Genomic DNA, 25,193 nt, shown 5'->3' with positions numbered 1-25,193 from the left:
AATTATCTAATTCATTTACAGAAGCTGAGATATCTGAGGGTCTGAAAACATTGCAAAATAATAATGCACCAGGAAAAGATAATTTTCCAGTAGAATTTTATAAGGAATTTAAGGAATTATTGGTACCAATCTTTAAAGAGATATTAGATCAAATAAGAAGTAAATGATGTACCAGAATCCTTTAAGATGGCATTGATAATGAATATACAAAAATGGGGAAAAGATCCATTTTAAACAGCTTCATATAGACCAATATCTTTTTAAAACAATCTCATATATTCTGTATACCTTTTCCATACCAATTGTCAAATAAAGAATTATTCATTGTAAACAGAAGAAGCTGATTTTGTTTTAAAGTCAATTGAGCCAAGTGATAGTTCTTTTTACCTCTTTCCACATGCATCCCGCTCAATATTAGAAACAAATGCCTTAAAATTGGTATTTCTTTTCTACCTTAAAAAAATGTATAATTCCATTTATACATTATTTGGTCTGGACTTACTTCACCTATATTATTCATCTCAATATCTACTCAAGATGCCTTTTCTTCCCTTTGATACCAAGAAGACAAAATTCTCAATTGAGCTGTCTTATAATAACTTTTAAAATTTGGTAATCTCAAAACCACTTGATCTTTATTCCATGTCAACTTTTCCATATTTTTCCTTGCTGACTTTCCATAAAATCTCACTAATATTCTTATTTAATCATCTAAAAAACATTTCAGGTGCCTAAATTAGTCTTGTTTGAAATATATTGAATTGTGGGAAAAATATTCACTTTAACACAATTCCCCCATCCTATTAACATTATTGGTAATTCCTTCCATCTTTTTAAATCTTCTTCCAATCATTTTAAAAGTGGTATATCATTCCATTTATACAAATTATTCAATTGATTACTTACCATTATCCCCAGATATTTAACCCCCTCATTTTGCCATTTAATTTTATTCTAACTTTTTACATTGTGTATAATCTTTTATCAACATTAACCTTATATCCTGAAACTAATCTATATCCCATTAATATTTCATTTAATCTATTCAATTAAATTTCAGTTTTTGTGAAATATAACATCAACCACAAAAAGACTCATTTTATGAACCATATCCCCTATCTCAAAGTCTCCATATCCAACTCAATGGGAAATTGACTTTCCTGTGGAGTCTTCATAAATCCATAGAGGATCTTCACAATTTGCTTTTCTTCACCAGGTGCCCAGCAATTGGACAGATGAATAACAGCAAACATTCTAAATGTGAACCATTTCTGGGAACCATCCACTTTCCATTCGAGTCTTAATGTTGTCATGCTGCAAGCATATTTTATTTTAAGTACAAGGGCAACATTTGCAACATAGGACAGCACTATATATTCATCACAGATTAAACATGTGCAGTAATACCTGCTATATTAGATGTCTTGGCATCAAGGTTCTCCCTGTAAACTGGGTACAACACCAACTATCACCAATGACTCTTAAAATTTCTGCAAGTGTACTGTGGTGAGCATTTTGACTGGTTGCAGAGGTGCCAATGCAAAGGACAGGAAAAGTTATGAACTCAGCCAACACCATCATGGATAACAGATCACTCCATAGAGGACATCTACAAGAGGTGGTGTCTCAAGAAAACAGCCTCTATCATCAAGGACCCTCACCTCCCAGGCCATCCTCTCTTCTCACTTCTATCATCAGGAAGGAGGTATAGGAGCCTGAAGATGAACACCCAGTGGTACAAAAACAGCTTCTTCCCCTCTGCCATCAGATTACTAAATGAACAATGAACTACGGACACTACTTCACTTTCTCTTCTTTTGCACTAATTAATTAATTTACTTATTCAGATGTAATTTATAGCAATATTTTAACCTGTAATGCTGCCACAAAACAATGAATTTCATGACATTGAATTCTGATTCTGAATGGCACACCTGTCTTGTAAAGGATATCAGCAGAACATGAGTGATGTGATGACATGCCTTCATGCTTCACTGTGTTGCTATAAATATTTGAAACTCACAGAATAGCATATCCTGCTCACCAGTCAAATCAGCAAAAATTTTGATTGGTGCTGTAGAGCTCAGGAGATCAAACTGTTAGAAAGGAGCAGGTGGAAATCAGTAGGAAAGCCAGAACTTCCGAAAACTTGTTTTCTGCACAGAACTATATTCAATTTAATCTTGAATTGGATAAAAAACAGGTCTTGAGGCTCTTTACAATAAATGTAGGAAGTAAGGCATAACTTACACTGGGCAAGGGCAGAGAGTGCATTTTACTGGCCCATAGCTAAATCCACAAGCATTTTATGGCCCAGGACATTGCAGATCTCTCTACATAGAATCGGTATAGGATACTTAAGAAGGTTTATAGTATGCTGGGCTTTATTAGTCAGGGGATTGAATTCAGGAGTCATGAGATTCTGTTACAGCTTTATAAATCTTCAGTGAGACCACACTTAGAATATCCTGGTCACCTCATTACAGGAAGGATGTAGAAGATATGGAGAGGATGCTGAGAAGATTTACCAGGATGGTCACTGGATTGGAAAATATGTCTTATGAGGCAAGGTTAGCAGAGCTGGGGTTCTTCTCTTTTGAGTGAAGAAAGTTGAGAGGAGGCTTGATAGAGATTTAGAAGATTAGGAGAGGCAGAGAAAAGATGGATAGCCAGCACCTTTTTATCCCCAGAGCAGGAGTAGCAAACACCAGAGGACATCTGTACAAAGTGAAGGGAGGAAAGTTTTGGGGGAGATGTTTTCTACGCAGAGAGTTGTGGGTGCCTGGAATGCATTACCAGAGGTGGTGGTGGAGACTGGAACAATAGGGAGATTTAAGAAATGTTTAGTGGTTTTCTCCGGCCTTGGCACAAAGAGAAGTTCCAGGCTTTCCTCCTGAATGGACCTGCTTCTAATTTTAGTTTGTTCATGGTCCTTACTTTCTGGATTTCTCTACTTTTACATGAAATCCTTTATCATGTTAAATACCTGAGTAAGATCATCCTTCAGCCATTCAAGCTCAAGGAGATGCTGGTCAAGATATTGTGTGATAGTACAGATTCTATCACCAATGTGTATATGTACATATGAACAGATGGTAGTGTAGGATGACTGTGATTAGCTGAGAGTGTAGCCACACCTACTGGCAGGTCTTAAAGGATTGCTCCTAGCCAGACCAGATCATTCTGGACTGGTCGACCTATTTGTGATATGCTCCAATCTTTTAGTTAATAAAAGCCTTGGTTTGGATCTACAAGTCTTTGGTTCTTTCGATGCGCACTACATGTTGTACACAGTTTTCATAATGGTCATTTTAAGGCCTGGCACCATTTCATTGAAATCTGTACCAGTTCAATTAGCTGTAATCAACTGTAGCTTCACTTCCTCAGTTTACATTGAAACCCTCCCCGCCCCCCAAGAAATATAAAGCGCATTTGTCATTTTGATTATAAGACCGCAAGACCAGAAGATAGAGGAGCACAAATCGCTCACTTGAGGCTGCATGGTTAGCGCAATGCCTTTACAGTTCAGGGGTTCAAATCCTACACCATCTGTATGTTCTCCCTGTGTCTGCATGGGTTTTCCCAGGGACTCCCAGTTTTCTCCCACCATTGGGTGTAGATTAATTGGGTGCAAATTGGGTGGCACAGACCTGGGCTGAAAAAAGTCTGTTACTTTGCTGAACCCCTAAATATTAAAAAAAAATAGGCTATTTAGCCCATCGAATCTGCTGCGCCATTTATGAGATTATCCATTTCACCACTCAGCTTCACTGCCCCATCTTCTTCCCATAACCATTGATGCCCTGGATAATCAAGAAACTGTCAATCTCTACCTTAAATACACCCAAAGACTTGGCTTCCACAACCACCTCTTACAACACATTCCATAGATTTACCACACTCTGGCTCAAGAAATTCCTCCGCATCTGTGTTCTAAGTGAATGCCCTTCAATTTTGAAGTTGTGCCCTTGTATCCTAGACTCCCTCACCATGGGAAACAATGATTCTACATCGGCTCTGTCCACACCTTTCAACATTCGATATTCCATGTTCCATACCTGTGCACCAGTTGTTACTTTCTCTGTACTTTATATATAAATCACTTCCTCCTCTATAATGTCTTCCTTGCATGATTAGGAAATGTTCTAATTTGTCTCTCTGGGATGCCCAATGTCCTGCTTCAACATTCTCCTCATTGAGCTCCACTTGCTACAACTTGATCTCATTGTTTATTCTGTCTTTGTCCCTTCTGTAACTTTCTCCTCTTATGAAAACTAACTTAGAGTTATTTGGAAATTGAGATATTAAACTTCATCTTCTATCATAAACCAATTGAAATCAGAGGATATATCCCTGGAGAAGGACACTTTCACAGATATTAACCATATAACCATATAAAGCACGGAACAGGCCAGTTTGGCCCTACTAGTCCATGCCGGAACAAATCCCCACCCTCCTAGCCCACTGACCAGCACCTGATCCATACCCCTCCAATCCTCTCCCCTCCATGTAATTATCCAGTCTTTCCTTAAATGTAAATAACGTCCTTGCTTCAACCACCTCTGCCGGAAGCTTATTCCACATCCCAACCACCTTTTGCGTGAAGAAATTTCCCATTGTGTTCCCCTTATAATTTTCCCCCTGCAATCTCACACCATGGCCTCTGGTTTGAATATCCCCCACTCTTAATTGAAAAAGCCTATCCACGTTGACTCTCTCTGTCCCTTTTAAAATCTTGAGCACCTCCATCAAATCCCCCCTCAATCTTCTACGCTCCAGAGAAAAAAGGCCCAGGCTGCTCAACCTTTCTCGTAACTCAAACCCTAACATCCTGTCAACATTCTCTTGAACCTTCTCTGCATATTATGCATTCCTTTTCTCCTAGCTCTCAACCATTAAACAGCAGATTGAAGTAATACACAAATGTCTGTAGATGCAGTGATTGAAATAAAAACACAATGCTGGAGAAACTCAGCAGGTAAAACAATGTCCTTTATATAGTAAAGGTAAAGACGTACAACTGAAGTTTTGGGCTTGAATCTTTCATTCTTTATATATCAAAAATCAAGATCCATAGCCAACGTTTTTGGCTTGAGTCCTTCATAGCTTATAGAGCAAAGGTAATACAGGCACCAGACTACATTTTGTTCATACCTTATTAAAATCCATGTGCACAAGATCGCAGAAGGTAGCATATACAACCAAGTCCGTTACATGCTCTGACCTCCCATCTATTAAAGTCATCTGTGTGAGGAATTAAACTGGATTCTACATTGGCTATATGAGCAAAGCCAGAGAAGGGTAATGGATGATTGCTTCTCAGACTGGAGGCCTGTGATTAGTGGTGTGCCTCAAGGTTCAGTGCTGGGACCATTGTTATCAATGGTCTGGATGATAATATGGTAAATTGGATCAGCAAGTTTGCTGATGACATAAAGATTGGAGGTGTTGTGTTTTTCCAGCTGGGATCAGGCCCAGCTGGAAAAATGGCAGACTGAATTTAATGGCAGACAAGTGTGAGGTGTTGCATTTTGCAAAGACAAATCAAGAAAGGATATTCATAATAAATGGTAGTGCACTGAGAAGAACGGTAGAACAGAGGGATCTGGAATACAGATAGTAATTCCCTGTTGTCATAAGTTGTTAGGGTTGTAAAGGGAGCTTTTGGCATATTAGCTTTCATAAATCAAAGTATTGGAGTTGGGATGTTATGGTAAAGTCGCGTAAGACATTGGTGTCATGATAATGAATATGTATGAGATGTACCGGCAGTCACGTGGTATGAGAGAGATAAGAACACAAGCAGGAGAACAAAGGGAAACTGGAAAATAAAGACAACGGAGAAGTTTACCTGATAAACTTGTGTTTAATGTTTTATTAACTTCACATTTCGGGCCACAAATGTGACATTGGCAACGAGGATGAAAGAAGCTTGAAGAAAATTAAAGACTAAACAAGATTACAGAGGATTACAGACAACTTCAAGGTGATAAGAATTTTCTCTGTGACTCAGTACTTTTGGGGCTGGAATATTTCCTCATGGCTGGTGCAGACAGTGCCTTTCTAACACATAGAGGAATTGCTCATTTTGACCCAACGGGTGATGCAAGTACTGTAAGTGTGAAGTGGAAGGCATGGCTGGAAGAATTTGAATCCTACGCCGACAGTCGTGGCCTATTTCTAGATAGCGGTACAGTTGAACAAAAAGCGCAGAGAAGGGCGTTACTTCTTTTCACTGCAGGGCCCTCAGTTCGGGAAACATTTAAGACACTTTTGAATACTGGAAGAAAAGATGAGTACCGGAAAGCGGTAGATGCATTAAATGCACATTATGTAGTGACACCGAATGCTACATTTCAATGCCATTTGTTTCGGAGAACGAGACAAGAAGATGGCCAGACAATTGCTCAGTACGTGATGAGACTACGCCAGCTAGCTGTTGGATGCAATTACATGCCAGCTGATTTGGACAACCAATTACTGGATCAAGTCGTACAGCACTGCAGATCAGATAAACTCAGAAGACGTCTACTGGAAAGAGGGAGTGAGTTGGAACTCACTGATGCTTTAACCATTGCTGCTGCATTAGAGGCTGTTGAAGGGCAATTTCATACCATGACCCTGAAAGACAACTCAAGCCAGCAAATTAAGAGGCTCTCACATCGCCATAATCAGCCAAGATATACGCCGACACATGACGTGGAGTGTTATCGATGTGGAAACCGAGGTCACTTTGGAAAAGACCCATATTGCCCGGCCAAAGGCAAAGTTTGCAGAAAGTGTGGAGGTAAAGACCACTTTGCAAAGAAGTGCAAAAGCAAGTCCAATGCAGACCAAAAGAGGAAGAGTACAACTTCCAAAGGCAAAGCCTGGGGGAAATGAAAGTATCCTGGAAAGAAAGATACCATTCGCCAGATAGACGGTGACAATGATGATACCCAGGAGGAACAGAGTTGTTACCAATTTACGTTGAATGAAGTACATCATGAGAAAGTCCCAGTGATCATTGGTGGAGTGACAGTTCAGGTCATTGTTGACTCAGGCAGTGACAGTAATGTGATTGATCGACATTTATGGGAGAAGTTGAAAAGGAAAAAGATCATCTGTACCTCAAAGAAGTGTTCCAAGAAACTGTATCCATACACAGCAACCAAGCCATTGCAGACCATTGGATGTTTTACTGCAACTGTTGAAGTTGGAGATAAGTACACCGAAGCAGAGTTTATGGTCATAGAAGAGAGGGGAGAACCATTGCTGAGTAGAAGCACAGCGCAAGACCTGGCAATACTTCATATTGGAGCTTGTGTCAATTCAATTCAGTCATACGAGGATATGAAGCAAGAATTCCCCGCAGTCTTCCAAGGAGTAGGAAAGCTGAAAGGTCAACAATTGAAGCTAGTGGTAGATGAAACGGTCAAACCCAAGGCACAACCAATGCGCCGAACTCCGTTTGGACTTCGTGGGAAAGTCGAAGCCAAAATTAAAGAATTGATCGAACAAGACATTATTGAACCGGTGGAACATTCGACACAATGGGTCAGTCCCGTAGTGATTGTGCCCAAACCAAAGGGTGACATAAGACTATGTGTTGACATGAGAATGGCCAATGAAGCTATAATTAGAGAACGACATCCCATATCAACAGTGGAGGAAATACTTCAAGAACTAACTACCAGTAAGATATTCTCTAAAATTGATCTGAAATGGGGCTATCATCAATTAGAGCTGGATCCAGGTTCCCGAGATGTGACAACATTTGTGACTCACTGTGGATTGTATCGTTACAAGAGACTATCATTTGGAATTAATGCAGCTTCGGGATCTACCAGTATGAAATCCATCAAGTGATTCAAGGCATTCCTGGAGTTGCTAACATTTCTGACAACATCATAGTCCATGCACCAACAAAGGAAGAGCATGACAAACGGTTGAGGCGTGTACTATCTAGACTACAGGAGGCAGGCCTTACCGTGAATGGAAACAAGTGCCAGTTCGGTGTGTCAGAAATGGACTTCATGGGACACAGACTTACACGGGAAGGACTAAACCCTGCAGAGGCCAAGGTGAAAGCTATTGCAGAGGCACGTGCACCTCAGAACGCAACAGAGGTGAGGAGTTTCCTGGGATTGGTCAATTTTTGTGCAAAGTTCATTCCTAATTTCGCTACAGTGGCAGAACCACTAAGGAAACTAACCAGGAAAGGTGTACCATTTCATTTTGCATCAGAGCAGAAGAAAGTGTTCACAGCGCTGAAGCAAAGCCTGACAGATGCAAACACTCTTGGATATTACGATCCTGCGGCATCAACCAAAGTCATAGCGGATGCCAGCCCAGTTGGTTTAGGAGCAGTGTTGGTCCAGATGCATCATTGCCTATGCCAGCAGATCGTTATCAGATGTGGAAAGAAGATACTCTCAGACAGAGAAAGAAGCACTCGAACTTGTATGGGCCTGTGAGAGGTTCCTTGCATATTTATACGGCATTGAATTTGAACTCATCACAGATCATAAGCCATTAGAGGTGATCTATGCACCTAGATCCAAACCATGTGCCAGAATAGAGAGATGGGTACTCAGACTACAACCCTACAAATATAAAGTAATCCACATTGCAGGGAAAGCAAACATTGCTGATCCGCTGTCCAGATTGGTGAAGGATGGAGGTCCACAATCCAAGTCAGAATTGGGAACAGAAACAGAGAGCTTTGTACGCTTCGTAGCTATTCAGGCGACACCGAAAGCTGTGACTACGAAGGAGGTCGAGAGAGAATCCGAACGTGATCCAGAACTCATGGAAGTAAGAGAATGCATACAGAGTGGACAATGGGACAAGTGTACCCACAAGGCTTACATTCCCATTAGAGACGAACTTTGTTGCATCGGACAGTGTGTATTAAGAGGTTGTAGATTGGTGATTCCGCAAAGATTGAGACCGAAGATCGTATCCTTAGCGCATGAAGGACACCTAGGCATTGTTGGTACCAAGCAAAATCTCAGGACCAAGGTATGGTGGCCAAGTTGTGATAAAGACGCAGAGAAATTTGTTAAAACTTGTCAAGGATGTCAAATCACAAGTAGGAGTAATCCGCCAGAACCGATCCGGAGTACGCAACTCCCGACAGGACCATGGATCGACGTAGCTGTTGATTTTCTTGGACCTTTACCGACGGGTGAATCAATTATGGTAGTGATAGATTACTACAGCAGATACTATGAGTACGTGGTGTTGAAGTCCACAACCACTGAAAAAACAATACAAGCATTAGCAGAGATATTTGCAAGATATGGATTACCTGTTACATTATACTCTGACAATGGTCCACAATTCATTTCAGAGACATTTGCGGAATACATGAGGACCACAGGTATCCACCATCATAAAGTAACTCCGAAATGGCCGCAAGCCAATGGAGAAGTAGAGAGACAAAATCAGTCCATTGAAAAACGATTGAGGATTGCACACGCAGAAGGACAAAATTGGTGAGAAGCATTGCTATCTTATGTGGCTGTCTATCGAGCAACGACTCATGCAACCACTGGAAAAAGTCCTGCAGAAGCATTTTTTGGGAGAAAAATCCGCACCAAAATGCCAGAAATAAAGGAAATCCGAGACGACCAGGAGATGAGGGACCACGATGCTGAAAAGAAAGGTGCAGCAAAGCTGTACACAGATTCGAAACGTGGATCCAAGTATTCAGACATCATGCCAGGAGATAATGTTCTAGTGAGGCATGAAACTGGTGGTAAGCTAGACACACCTTATTACCATCAACCCTATACTGTCGTATCCAGAAGTGGCAGTATGGTGACAGTCAAGTCTCCGACTGGAGTCCTGTATAAGAGAAATGTATCAAGTGTAAAAAGGTACCAGTCCAGAGATACATCGAGCGAAGAGGTTGAAAGGCCAATACGAGATGCTGAAACTGAGAGACCTGATGATGTTCCAGAGGCAGTTACCAGCACTCCTGATGAAGTGACTAGAGCGCCAGAAACACCCGAAGCCGAGGCGAGCAGTATTTCCGACGCTGAGAGTGAACAACCGAGAAGCGATGACAATATCGCAGGCAGGCCGAAACGAAACCGAAAAGTGCCCAAACGATACGAAGACTTTGTGCCATAGTTTTAATAAAAACTTTGGGACAGTATTTTAATCTTATATCATAAAGTGCATGTATGAGTGCTGTAGGAAGTAAATTTTATGTAGTTGAGTTATAGTATTACCATTAGTTACGATGTTTGTAAGTTTCCGAGAGATATTGGTAAGTGAAGGTAAAGTTTATTTCTGATTAAAGGAGGGATGTCATGATAATGAATATGTATGAGATGTACCGGAATTCACGTGGTATGAGAGAGATAAGAACACAAGCAGGAGAACAAAGGGAAACTGGAAAATAAAGACAACGGAGAAGTTTACCTGATAAACTTGTGTTTAATGTTTTATTAACTTCACATTTCGGGCCACAAATGTGACAATTGGTATGGCCACCTTTAGAGTATTGTGTGCAGTTTTGGTCACCTAACTACAGGAAAAATATAAAGAAGAGTGAATGAGTTCAGAGAATATTTACTAGGATCTTGCCCGAACTTCAGAAACTGTGTTACAGGGAAAGGTTAAAGAGGCTAACACTTTATTCCCTGGAACATAGATGAAAGAGGAACGATTTGGTAGAAGTATTTAAAATGATGAGGGGTCTAGACAGAATAAATATAGGTAGACTTTTTTCACTGAGGATAGATGTGATACAAACCTGAGCACATGGATTAAGAATGAAAGGGGAAAAGTTTAGAGGGAACATTAAAGGGGAACTTCTTCACACAGAGAGTGGTGGGGGGTGTGGAACGAGCTGCCAGCCTAAATGGTGAATGTGGGCTTAACTTTAACAGTTAAGAAGAATTTGGACAGGTACATGAATGGGAAGGGTATGGAGGACTACATACTGGATGCTGGTCAGTGGGACGAGGCAGAAAAATAGTCTGGCACAGAATATATGGGCCAAAGGATCTGTTTCTCTGCTACTATATTCTATGTTTCTAGGTACTGCCTCAAGAAGGCAGCCAACATCATAAAGACCCCCATTACACTGGACACAACATCTTCCTGCTGATACAGAAGTCTACATCTTGAGGTTCAAGGATAGATTTTTTTTTTCCCCAATGGCTCTCATGGTCTTGAACCTGCCATCACTCCCCTATCCATAAACTACTCCTGGCCTATAACTATTGGACTATTTAATTTGCTGACCTTTTTTAGGGCACTAACTGTAATTGTTAGTTATATTTTGAATATTTAGTATCTATCATATTTATTATCATTTTCCATTTTGGAGTAAATTTAATGCATACTATAATATATATTTTTTATATAGAATTACCTGTTTGGCTACAGCAAGTAAGAATCTCAGTGCACATGTACATTGTACTTATGTGAATGACAAGACATTCATTATATTGGCCAGGGCTTTACCAATAAGCTTAAATATGGCTTCTCAATGGAAGTTTGCTTTTTTTTATATACCCGCTGAAGCCAAAGGCACATTTACTTGGGAATTAAATTTTGAGTCAATCACTGTTTTCTTCTCCTTTAACCTGTTATCCTTGTGCCTTTGTAGTCACCAAGAATAGTGATGTGATAAAGAATTACCCCAAGGACAAAGGCAGAATGGGCCATTGTAATGCCAATGGCATTGAGAGATCCGTTACTGTGTGTCCCACGTCCAAGCGAGTTAATCTTCAGTACAGCTTGGCAACAGTAACATGAGTAATCATGAATCATTATGCAACAACCCTGAAAATGTCATTGAATGCTTATGCCAATGCTGCATTATGCTGCGCAGCTAGCAAAATTAGACCTCGTCGTGTCGCAGGTTTGGATCTGGTGCTCAGGTTACCAATGGATTGAACAGGGGTATGTGTGGCTGCAGAGGTTACAGAACCATTGGAGTTGAATCCATGGACACTCATTGACTCTGGAGCAACTCTCTTTTGCTTCACGTTTTCTGACTGTAAGGGGTGCTGGGCAACATTATTGCTAATGGCGAATCTTTGTTCTTGGTTTGTCTTTGCAAAATGCAACACCTCACACTTGTCTGCATTAAATTCAGTCTGCCATTTTTTCACCTGGGCTTGATCCCTCTGGAAAAACACACACCTCCAATGGCAAGCTACAGACAAGTTTGTGTAATATATTTCTGTTTTATTAGGTAACAAGAAATAGTATCTGTATTAAACAATGGTAAGAATGAATGAAAATTCAACCGATTGCAATTCAAACATCTTGAAAATGATTGAGGAAAGTACACAAGTTTTCTTCAGAGACCTGTCGAACCAGAACCTGGACTTTTTAGGAAAAGAAGATGACTTTGATACATAGTTCTTCTATTCAACTATTGCCGGATGTTTTTTCACAAACAATCCAAGGCCAGTTCAGTAGCAATCTAATTTGGCATTGGGTATAATAGCCAGACCAATGTAAACTTTTTTTTGACCCTGACTCTTTTCACTCCTTCAAAACTACCTCAATCATAAAGGAGTCTATGAATTGAAGATAGAGAAACCATTTAGCCCTTCTTGATTTCCTCTTGTTGAAGTTAACTAAATAGTTTATCTCTGTCATTCATCCAACCTTTCATTAAATATCCGCCCATTTTAGTGTTGAAACTCATCTCTTTCAAGCAATACAATCCAGACAGTACTAGACATCTGTGTTAAAAATTATCCCTCATTTGCAGTTGGATTATTTGCCCCTTACCTTAAATCCGCTGCCCTGCAGGAAGAAAACGTTTTTATTTATTTCCAGTCCAAGAAAATAGCACAACCAAATCTATCCAGAACCATCTCTGCTCAAAGATGAATAATTCAAGAATCACCTGCTTTTCCTCTTATCAGAAGTCTCTTTCCCCTAGTATCTTTCAGGGAAATCTCCTGTCTAAGGCCTTGCTATTCTCCATAAATAGGATATAATTTGGCTGAATTACTGATTTTTCAAAAAATATATCTGAGGAGTAAAACTCTATCCTTTCTTCTATGACACGATGAATGAATAACTTGTTTACTTTCATTCATTTTAGTAATTTGACTGTAAATCCCTTGGCTTTTTTGAAAATGTATTTAGCTTGGAAACCTTTACATCTGCCAAATCATACCCTAATGTACATGTGTTACTCAGATCATGGGGGATCATATTTTTATACAAAAGTACAGATAGATATATTACAACCAGTAATACACTCACCTCTTGGTTTACTTACAAACTAAGATCCTAATACCTTGCTGATTCACTATCAACTCCCCAAACTTTTTAAAAGGCAGTTTAGAAATTCTGATGCTAAACACAGCTTTTGTTCATGATACATTCTGAAAATAAATTATTTTTAAAGAGAATGGAAGTGTAAAACATTTTCAAGTCAAATTGCAAAATATTGCTGTTAAATCCTTGATTCACTAATAAATCCAGTAAGTTTTGCAAGTCTCCTTCCACTAAAATAAATGTAAAATAATTGTTTAATTAATTTCCATTATTCCCCAAATATATTCTCCTGTCTATGTTTGTCAGGGACCAACAATGACCCTTGCTAGTGTGACAGATTGTGTTATATTTTATATTGAATACAGATATGTTTAAAAGGAGATAATTTATGGAAGGTTTTTTTTAGTGTAGGTCACCTACAAACACTTCAAAACAGATCTCATTAAAAAATGCCAGAACTCTGTTCAAATCAGACAGTCCAGGCTCTGGGTGCCTTTGCACAAACTTTGAAGAATGCCTATAAGGACTTCACAAGTAGGTGTTAATTGTACCTGCTGTGGAGTAATGGATTATTGCTTTGGAAAGCAACAGATGAACAAACTCGGAAGATTAGGTCTGGTGCCGCAGTCTATCTGAATGCAGTTGGCTGTTCTAAAAGGGTCATGTGGTTATCTGTGTGTGTGTGTGTGTGTGTGTGTGAGAGAGAGAGAGAGAGAGAGAGAGAGAGAGAGAGAGAGAGAGAGAGAGAATTGAGTTCTACAGTTCACCAGCAGCAGCAGTTGGGACTGGAACAGGACAAACTGGAAAGCTTATAGAAAATTCCCATTTTGAAGACAGGTTGTGAGCTTAGCCTGTTCAAAGCCCTTATGGTCCATACAAGAGGAGTTGGCTGGCTGCATAATGTTTCACTTGAAATAAGGGAAATAGAAAAGGAACTCTGTGGTGACCTGAAAAAAAGGTTATCCTCTGGAAAACCCTGATGGGGCAAGTTTCTTTGGCAAGACATTGAAGTTGGTGATCTGAAGAAATCAATTGTGGGTGTCCAACGAGCAACAAATCGCTCTCTGAAAACTGACAAGAACCTTCATGAGAGGTAACCATTTACCTTTCAAGCACCAAAGCGTGGTGAACTTCATAAATGTTAAATTCTGTGCACAGTTATAAGAATTGCCTGATACCAGTGAACTTGGAGGAGTGAGAAGTGAGATTGGACTGTGAAGCACTTTTCTGAACTTACACACACATTACATACACGTGCGCTTAGAATTAGAAGGGGGCTTTTGGGTTAACTTAATAATAATAAATTAAAGTTTGATCCTGTTTTCATGTTTAAAGATAATTAAAAGCAACTTTTGTTTAAGTAACCATTTGTTTCGGTGAATTTCTATTGCTGGGTCCTCTGGGCTCGTAACACTAGTCTTTTCCTTTTTACCGATTAAAAACTCTAACATTTTAATTTCTCATCTGACTGCACTCATCTTCAATCTTTCCTTCCTTTGTCACTTTCTTCATTTTTCTTTGCTGAATTCTAAAATACTCCCAATGCTCAAACCTTGTGCAAACAACCTCAGGAGCTTCTTTCTTTGGTTTCTCTAACCATCTTCAATTTCTGTCATGAACAAATCACTTTTCTCTTTGACTATTTGACCTTCAAGGAGTGTTTAGTTTGTAATTTCTGTATTTTTTTAAATACTAATCATTGTCCACCACCATATTGCTCAATGTAATCTCCAAATCGTCTACAGCCAACTCTCCTCCCATACATTCAGGACTGCAGGCTGAGAACACATGTCAGAAAAAAAAATGCCTCTTCTTATCTCAACTCCTTCAATGTTCTTCTGTAAAATCTTACCAATCCTCTCCAAACAATAATTTTAACATTCCAATCATTTTTGACCTATGTTCCAACTACTAAAATTCCCATCACCTTCATTCATTGAAATCCAGACTCTCTGCACTGTACCGCTTCCATCCTTCCTCAATTGACACCAAAATAAAGTCCAGCGTGATCTCTCCTGAAGGCCCAGTTTCCAATCTCTGATCAAAGCACTAATATGACTGTTGACAATCAAATGAAAACAGTCTCACCCTTGTGATTGTCCAAACCCTTTTCGCACTCCAGTGGTTATCTGATATTTTCCTTTGTGCACTCCTCAGTTGTGGAGATGTTGAGGGAGAGAGTGCGATGATTGATGCTGGCCATTGTTGTGCACAGGTCCAAAATATAATATGTTCAAAACCCCTTCAGCCACTTTCAGGATGAATTTATCAGTACATATTTACCAAACATAATATATTAGAATATATAATATACCATGAGAGGATATTGAAAGGAACATTGTGGTACCATAGCACTGGTCAAAACAATTTAGGTGTTCTACCAACATCCTTCTCTGGACTAAATGTGGCTACTGTTGTGGGTTCAGAGGACCCCAAAACCCAGCAGCAATAGAAATTCATCAAGACAAATGGTTATTTAAACAAAAGTTACTTTTAATTTTCTTTAAACATAAAAACAAGATCAAACTTTAACTTATTACTATTAACTTAACCCCCTTATAATTCTAAGTGTACGTGTATATAATGTGTGTGTAAGTTCAGAAAAGTTATTTGATTCACAATCCAATCTCACTTCTCACTCCTCCAAGTTCACCGGTATCAGGCAATTCTTATACTTGCACAGAATTTAACATTTATGAATCTTCACCAGGCTCTGGTGCTTAAAAGGTAAATGGTTACTGCTCAGGAAGATTCTTGTTGGTTTTCAGAGAGATATTTGTTGTTCATTGGACACACACAAAATACTTCAGTGTCTTGCCGAAGAAACTTGCCCCTCATCAGGGTTTTCCAGGTGATAACCTCTTTCTTTCAGGTCACCACAGAGTTGCTTTTCTGTTTTCCTTATCTCAGGCAAAACATTATACAGCCAGCCATCTCCTCTTGTATGGACCACAAGGGCTTTGAACAGGCTGAACTCAGAGCTCACAACCTGTCTTCAAAATGGGGTTTCAAACAAGCTGCCAGCTTGCCATGCTACAGAAGTCAGTTCTCTCTTTTTCTTAGAAAAAAGCTGTTTGTCTCCCCTCTCTCTCTCTCTGCTTGCAAAACCACATGATCTTCTTAAAACAACAAACTGTATTCAGACAGACTACGGCACCAGACCCAATCTTCTGAGTCTATTCATTTGTTGCTTTCAAAAACAATAATCCATTACTCCACAGCATGTCTAATTAACACCTGCTTGTGAAGTACTTCAGCAAAGCAGTTTCTATTATCCTTACAAAGACACTGGGAGCCTGGACTGTTTGGCTTGAGCAGAGCTCTGGCCTTTTAAATGAGATCTGTGTTGTGAAGTGTTTGTTTGTTTGTGATCTACTCCAAAAAGAAAACCCACAATTTATCTCCTTTAAAACATATCTATATATACAATATAAAATAACATTGCATAGGAAACAGAGCAGGGGACTAAGCACAGCCTTGGGGGACCTTGTGTTGATGGTCAACAAGGAGGAGATGTTGCTGATCCATTCTAATTGTGGTCTGCCGATGAAGAAATCAACAATCCATTTGGAGAGGGATGGACAAGAGTTCCAGGTCCCTGAGTTAATTAACATGATGGTGTTAAAAGCTGAGCAAAGTCAATGAACAACAAACTGATGTAAATGCTCTCATGGTCCAAGGATCCATCACAGAGTGGAAGACCAGCAGGATGGCATCTAGTGTAGACCTGTTGTTCATTCCTTTTCATCAATTACTGTCCTTCTCACTTTGTTTCACCCTCATTGTTTCCTTTAGTTTAAATTTTACATTTAGACATACAGCATGGTAACAGGCCATGAGCCCATGTCACCCAATTAACCTTGTAACCCCCGCTGCACTTTTTGAAGGGTGAGAGGAAACTGGAGCACCTGGGGAAAACCCATGCAGACACACAGAGAATGTACAACCTCCTTACAGGCAATGTCAAATTCAAATTGGCTCTGTAACAGCGTTGAGCTAACCGTGCCACTGTTTGGTTCTGTTGTTTTTCATGCTCATAGAGTTGTTGAATTATACAGCATAGAGCAGGCTCTTTTTTCCAACTTATCTGTGCTGTACAAGTTGATGTTTAAGGCTTGTCCCATTTTCCTGCATATTTATGTCCTTCTGAACCTAATCCATTTCTCTGGCCAAATATGTTTTGAGTGCAGAGAAGGTTCAAGAGAATGTTGACAGGATGTCAGGGTTTGAATTACAGAGAAAGGTTGAGCAGCCTGGGGCTTTTTTCTCTGGAGCGTAGAAGATTGTGGCCTAATTTAGAGTTCTGTGTGCAGTTCTGGTCGCCTAATTATAGGAAGGATATAAACAGAGTGGAGAGAGTGCAGAGAAGATTTACCAGAATGTTACCTGGGTTTAAGCATCTAGAGTACAGGGAGAGATTGGGCAGATTAGGTCTTTATTCTTAGGAGCATAGAAGGTTGAGAGGGCATTTGATAGAGGTATTTAAGATTATGAAAGGGATAGACAGAGTGGATGTGGATAGACTATTTCGGTTAAGAGTAGGAGAGATGGAAGCAAGAGGACATGAGTTAAGAGTTAAGGGGCAGAGGTTTAGAGGTAACATGAGGGGGAACTTCTTTACTCAGAGAGTGGTAGCGGTGTGGAATGAGCTTCCAGGAGAAATAGTGGCGGCAGAGTCAATTTTATTATTTAAGAAAAAGCTGGACAGGTATATGAATGAGAAGAAGGTGGAGGGTTATGGTCACTGTGCAGGTAGGTGGGACTAGAGAGGAGTGTTTGGTTCGGTGCGGACTAGAAGGGCCTAATGGCCTGTTTCCATGCTGTAATTGTTATGTTGTTATTGATGGGGGATTTGATGGAGGTGTTCAAGATTTTAAAAGGGACAGAGAGAGTCAACGTGGATAGACTTTTTCAATTAAGAGTGGGGGATAATTATTTTCAATTAAAAGGGAGGTTGGGATATGGAATAAGCTTCCGGCAGAGGTGGTTGAAGCAAGGACATTATTTACATTTAAGGAAAGACTGGATAATTACATGGAGGGGAGAGGATTGGAGAGGTATGGACCAGGTACTGGTCAGTGGGACTAGGAGGGTGGGGATTTGTTCTGGCATGGACTAGTAGGGCCCATCTGGCTTGTTCTGTGCTGTATATGGTTACATGGTTATAATGTTATAATTGTTTCTGCTTCTACATTTTATTCTCACATCTTATTCACAGCAAGTGAATGGTAGAATCTATTAGAGGTGATGGAACAATAGGAACATGAGGGGGATAAAGAAGATGATTAATGAAAATAGCTGGCATAAATTGATGGGCCAAAGGGCCTATTTCAGTGCTACCTCTTTGACTTAATATTGCTTGGAGTCATACAGAGATATATTTGAAGAATCAAGAGTCTGTGGTTGCCTAATGTATTGTATATGTACGTTATAGGAGGTCCCCACCATTCTGTCTTAGAACAGCACCATGTGGGGTTGCAGATTGCAGCCAGTGCCGGACAGCTGAGTGAAACATGAAGTCTGTAGATGCTGTGATTGGAGGAACTCAGCAGGTATCACAGCGAACATAGAAGGTAAAGATATATAACCAATATTTTGGGGCTGAGCCCTTCATCAGTTATGAGTAAAAAACAGACAGGTGTCTAAATTTAAAGTTTGGGGAGAAATAAAGAAAGGCAGGGCAGAACACAGATCCACAGACAAAAGGTGTTAATTGGATATGGAGAGGAGGACAGGAGAGGAAAGGTGAGAATTGATGGGGGTGGGGTGGGGTTGTTGGCTCTGTGAGTGCAGAGCTGGGGGAAAGGAGACAGAGAGGGAAGGGGAAAGAAAGAGAAAGTGCTGGGGGAGAGGAGACATAGGGATAGCTGGGAGCTGGAGACAATGGAAACCGGAGAAATCAATGTTCATGCCTTCTGGTTGGAGGGTGCCCGAACAGAATATGAGGTGTTGTTCCTCCAATTTGTGGGTGATCTCAGTCTGGCAGTGCAGGAGACCATGGACAGACATATCAACATGGGAACGGGGCGGGGAACTGAAATGGGTGGCCCTGCTTTTGTGGCGGACAGAGCAGAAGTGGTCAGCAAAGTGATCTCCCAGTCTGTGTCCAGTCTTTCCAATGCAGAAGAGATGATAGCATCACAAGAAAAGGGGCCAGTGATGAGGATATGAATGAGTTGAGCTCAGTTTTGAATGAGAAAATTGTCTCTGGAACTTTCTTGAAGGCCAAGGGAGAGTGTATAAATAGGGAAGAGTCTTTAAATAGAAGTTTAACCAGAAATCTACTTGCTGAACGAAGATATTGAAGAAAGCAACCAGCCAATCTGCCTTTGGTTCCCATGGAGGAGATTATATATTAACTAGGAAATTGAGGATACTGAATTGAAATACAAGTGCTGTTTCACCTGGGCTTCAGAAGTATGATGTGTAGTTCCTGTTCTTGCATGAAGTCTCCCTTGGTGGTGATTGGACCAAGGAAGGGAAGAGTTTGTGAATGCTGAAAGCAAATGGAATGCAGGGTGATTTTAGTGGTGGTATTATACTGGAGGACGTGGGAAGCAGATTGATTGTGGAAGCTGGTGTGGTGGAAGGAAAGGACAAGGAGGTTCATCCTGGGCCTGCGAGGGGAGAGAAGGAGTGGGAGTCCAAATGCAGGTTACGGAACAGACACAAATGATGTCCTGTCGATTGCAGAGGGATATTCTCCATGCAGAAAAATGTATTTTGGAATCTCTGATATGGGAAGTAACATCATCAGTATTAAGTGAATGAGAAATGTGAGAATGAAATGGAGTTATTACACCGTGACATTCTTGGGTGCTGAAAATTTAACTTGGTATCTCTCTTGAGGGATCAAAGTCGACCTGTTGAGATTTTCAGCAATTCTTTTTTGAATTTTGAATATTCCAGACTGTGCACCATTTTTATTTCATAATAACATTTAAAATTAATGTGTCCAATGAATCCGTAGATGGAGTTATACAGATGGTAAAATTTCAATCAGATCTTAATTCAAATCCCCAACCTTGTCAACCGATAGCCTGTTAAAGACAAGCATGTCTCAGATTTACACTCACAGATGCACACACAGACACATACACACACTGACACATGCCCACACACACACTCATACCCACACCCTGACACGCACCCACACATACATTCACAGACGTACACACAGATCACATAACACACATATACATACATACATTCACAGACACATACACACACACACACACACACACACACACACACACACACACACACACACACACACACACACACACACACATATTCATAAACACCCAGACACACACACACATTCACAAACACTCTGACATGCACACATACGTCAATTTCAAATGCTGAAAGGCCTGGACAAAGTAGATGTGGCAAGGATGCTTCCCATGGTAGTTGATTCTAGGACAAGAGGACATAATTTCAGGATAAAAGTACATCAATTTAAAACAGAGTTGCAGAAGAATTTCTTTAATCAGAGGGTCATGAGTCTATGGAACTTGTTGCCATAGGTGGCTGTGGAAGCAAAGTAATTGAGTGCATTTAAGGCAGAGATTTACAGATATTTGATTAATCAGAACACCAAGAGTTATGAGGAGAAAGCCAGGGAGTGTGGATGAGTGGGTGGATGGATCAGCTCATGATTAGAAAGGTGGAGCAGACTTGATGGACCAGTATCCCTACTTCTACTCAAATATCTTGTGATCTGGAGGTCACACACACACACACAGGTATATGCCCACCTCCCTCCACACACACACACACACACACACACACACACAGAGTCATACACATATACAGACATATATGCACACACAGTCATACACATATACAGACATATACACACACACACACACACACACACACACACACACACACACACACACACACACACACACACTTCATTGACAGACAGCTGACTCTGACCTTCCCCATTAAGAGTCCACTAATAGGGCTCAGTGTTGATGAGACTTCCTAGTCTCTCAGATACTATAGCAGGGCAGAGGATTTATTGGATTTACTGTGATGTCAGGCTTGCAGAACAGGAAGTCATTATTAGCCTGTTCCTTTAATTCATTAAAACATTTTAAATAGCATGTTATTTTATTTTTAGTATCTTAGAGATGATTTATTTACATTTTAATAGCTCAGCAGTACCTCTGAATCACCAGCTCTAGCCTCAGCTTTGCCTTCACTCAGTGTCCAGGTCCTGAGGCCTTGCTCCAATGCTCACTACCCCAGAGACAGTGACATCAGCTCCCAACTTCAAGCCACATTAGTTCAGGCATGTGGGAACCACATGGTCATCCAGGACAGTGGCTGAGCCAAGCATGATCTAGCCAAATGAATGTGAAGAATACAGGATGTCATTTTTTTAAATTATTAAATATTTAAACTCATAATCATTGTCTAAATTTGTATGTTGCATCATAGATTGGTGGTGTAATTTTAGAAATTTGACATTATAGAACAGTATTTATGTGAAACTCCTCCTCATTTCGGTTTCAAATGGACACCCTTCAAACCTGAAGTTATGCCCTCTTGTCTTTCACTCCCTTACCATGGGAAACAACTTTTCCACAACTACTCTGTTCAGGCCTTTCAACATTCATTATGCTTCTGTGGGTCCCCCCCTCTTTCTTCTGAGCACCAAGGAGTTCAAACCAAGGGCCATCAAATGGTCCTCAGCTGTTAATCCCTTATAGTGTTTCTTCCACTGAATTAGGAAGGTTATGGTGTGAATCCCACTCCAGGTATTCCAAAGGTCCAGCTCTGAATTCTGGTTCAACATCCAGTAGGATACACATCTGGATGCTACGGATATTAGCAACATCCCATGAGCTGGTACAGAGGTAGTGCATGTGGCAGACTGTAATTTAACCTCCAAATTCTTTCCCAATATCACCCTGTTCTCAAAGTGAATTTAAATATATGATAAATAAATCAATTTTCTAATCAAGTGAAATAACTCTAATGCCATCAGTTTGTAAGTAACGTGCCTTAAGTATTATACTGACATGGGAATGGACAGGAGAATATAACATTCGGAATAAAAATGATTCAATTTTATGTGCACTTATTGATCTGTTACCTGAAGAAAATTGCAGGTTAATGCAATTAAATCCTACAAATCTATACAATATCCTGGTCCTTCTTTCAAAGTTTTATTACAAAATCCGTGAAAGTCAGGATATTGTACAGACTGCCAGGATTTAATTGCAGAAGTCTGCAATTTATATATACTGTACTCTTATTTAATAGATCTGAAAGTGATTAATAATCTTTCTACGATTGCATCTAAACAAAAAATAAGGAACTTTCCATGCATAGTGTGCATTCAACATTACCGAAATATTACAGAACATGTCTCCTCATATCCACAATTGATGCAAGTGGACAGAAGCAGAGAATTGATAATTTGACTGTAAGATGCTTCTTTTTCAGCCAAGTATTCACAATCTTTATGGACTGCATTTGAAAATGGTAAAAGACATCTGCCGAATGTTTAAAAGACACCATCACAATTTACAATCTATTTATATATCCAGTCATGATTATTTAGAATATTTGCATATAATTTTCTTCCGAGAGATTCTGACAGAAAGAAATCACAGCACATTAATGGAACAAAATGCCTTCCTCTGCAATAATCAAGAATTCAGCCCTGGTTGCTTCTACCCATTTACCAGAACTAATCTATTGTCACCAGTACTCATGGGGATATTACAAAACTCAACAATAGCTTGTTTGAATGGGAAGAAAAATGCTAACAAATGATGGAATAAGGAAGGTGATCCGCATCATCACTTTGTCAAATAGAATTAATCACACTATTCAGGTTCCTTCACAGAGGATAGCAGCAGAAATGAAACGCCTCAATCCCCCTGCAGTATATGCTATCTGGCTTGATTAAAGATATTAATCAAAGCAGCAGTCATGACCTAGGATTTCTATAAATTCAAAGAATCTAAAGATAAAATCACTATTTAACTCCCAAAATCCTAATCTCATTCACAGGGGCCAAAACTTGCAGAATCATCCCTAAATAATTTTAAAACAAGTGGTGTGTTATATGTAGCACTGGCTGTAAAGGTGCAAAAGATGTAATACACCTTTCCTAGAATTCACAACATATTAATTTGACTTGTGATAAATCCCATTGCAACCCAAGCTTCTTCCCACCTGTAATACTCATATAATAGATATTGTTCACTACAATACATGTCCTTTTCCAATGACAGGTAGCAGAATGATGCACATCACTAAGAGGAAAAAAGGCTACATCCAGCCGCAGTTGCTAGGTTGTTTTCTGCTCGCAATCCTCGCAGTCTACTTCATTAACCTTTACTGCAATTAATATTCATCACCCCACCCTTAGCAGGTTAGCACACTGCAACAGCATCATTCACCTACCATTCCGTGCCAACTGTAGAGAATCCCAGTGCGGCAACAGTCCTCCGCCGCAATCTGGATTCAAAACATTTTGTTTGTCACGAGAGAAAAAAAACACAAAACAAAAAGAAGCGCACGGCAGGATGGAGAGGAAGTACAGATCGAGAGGCAGAAGGGAAGAAAAAAAGCTGCTGGAGTGCAGAGTGACTTTGCTGAATCACCGCCTTCATCCGTATTAAACCATTGTGCAGTCCAATGCTGGCTGTACCACTGATGAGACAGACAGAGGGCCTGGGGAATAGGTTTCTATGGCAACGGGAAGGAGCACACGTGACGTCAAAGCTCACAGAAGGCTGGTTGGTAAGAGGGAGGGGGAGGGGTGAGGGGAGAGACTTTTCTAATATCTACCACTATCTCATGATGAACCACAACAATTCCTGCGAGGACTTATTTGATGTCAATGCAAAATATGCCATCACCTCCAACATAAAGAGGAAATAATAATTAATGCAGAGAGCACAGGATGCTGCTAAAGCCAAATGCTTTACACACATAAAATAAATAATACATTGCCTGAAATATTGTAGGAGGTAAAATTAAAACCTTATTAGTTCACAACAATTACTCATTAAGAACGTGATGACCCTGCACAAGATATTTGAGTATCGTTTCATTGGGGACAGCACGGTTAGTGTGACATTATTACAGCAGCACGGATTTGAATCCAGCACTGTCTGTAAGGAGACAACATTCTCCCTGTGTCCGTATGGGTTTCCTCCCACCCTTCAAAACATGTGGGGGTTGAAGGTTGATTGGTGTATTTGAGAGGCATGAGCTGATGGGCTGGAAGGGCCCTTTACCATTTTGAACGTCTAATTTAATTTTAAAAAATAAGTAAGTACTTTATTGTCATTGTGAAAGAAAACACAAATTAAAAACGCAACACACGGTACTCACAAATTCAACAGACATATAAAAACAAAAGAACAGTAACATTAAAAACACATAAATCACTAATTAACGGAGTTTAATTCTCAGGTGGCTCTGGGATAGAAACTGTTCTTGAGTCTGTTTGTCCGTGACTTAATGGACCTGTATCGTCTACCCAAGGGCAATAGGACAAACAAATGATGACCCAGGTGAGTAGAATCTTTAAGGATATTGGATGCCTTCCCAATACAGCGAGATCAAAATAAAACCTCCAAAGAGGACAAGGAGCACCCAATAATCTTCTGGGCCATATTGATAACCCTCTGAAGATCCCTCTCACCTGCTGCTGTATAGCTGGCAAACCATGTGGGAATGCAATAAGCCAGCACGCTTTCAATAGAGGAGTGATAGAAGGACATCAATAACTTCTCCTATGGATTGATTTTCCTAAGGATTCTCAGGAAATGGAGACATTGATGTGCCTAGTTGACTATCACAGTGGTATTAGTAGTCCAAGGAAGTTCCTCAACCAAATATGTTCCCAGGAACTTAAAAGTCGTGACCCTTTCCACACTGTCCCCATTAATATACAATGGAGCTGGGGCCAT

The 25,193-nt window shown here is 40.1% G+C and overlaps 1 protein-coding gene across 3 annotated transcripts in view; it reads right to left on the bottom strand.

The window, feature by feature from the left end:
* LOC138757918 (mitogen-activated protein kinase 10) overlaps positions 1 to 25,193 on the bottom strand; it is a 300,847-nt gene that overhangs the window by 250,913 nt on the left and 24,741 nt on the right. For 2 of the 3 annotated variants that reach the window (XM_069926051.1, XM_069926047.1), the window contains exon 1: positions 21,421 to 21,442. The gene's annotated coding sequence lies outside the window, so the exon portion shown is untranslated. Of the gene's footprint in view, positions 1 to 21,420; positions 21,599 to 25,193 lie in introns of those variants that run through there. The other variant, XM_069926038.1, reaches the window with a different exon arrangement.

Source organism: Narcine bancroftii, chromosome 3 (genome assembly GCF_036971445.1).
Source record: "Narcine bancroftii isolate sNarBan1 chromosome 3, sNarBan1.hap1, whole genome shotgun sequence".
Lineage (NCBI taxonomy): Eukaryota > Metazoa > Chordata > Chondrichthyes > Torpediniformes > Narcinidae > Narcine > Narcine bancroftii.
Note: the sequence above shows the minus strand (reverse complement) of the source record. Positions and strands in the feature narration are given on the sequence as shown.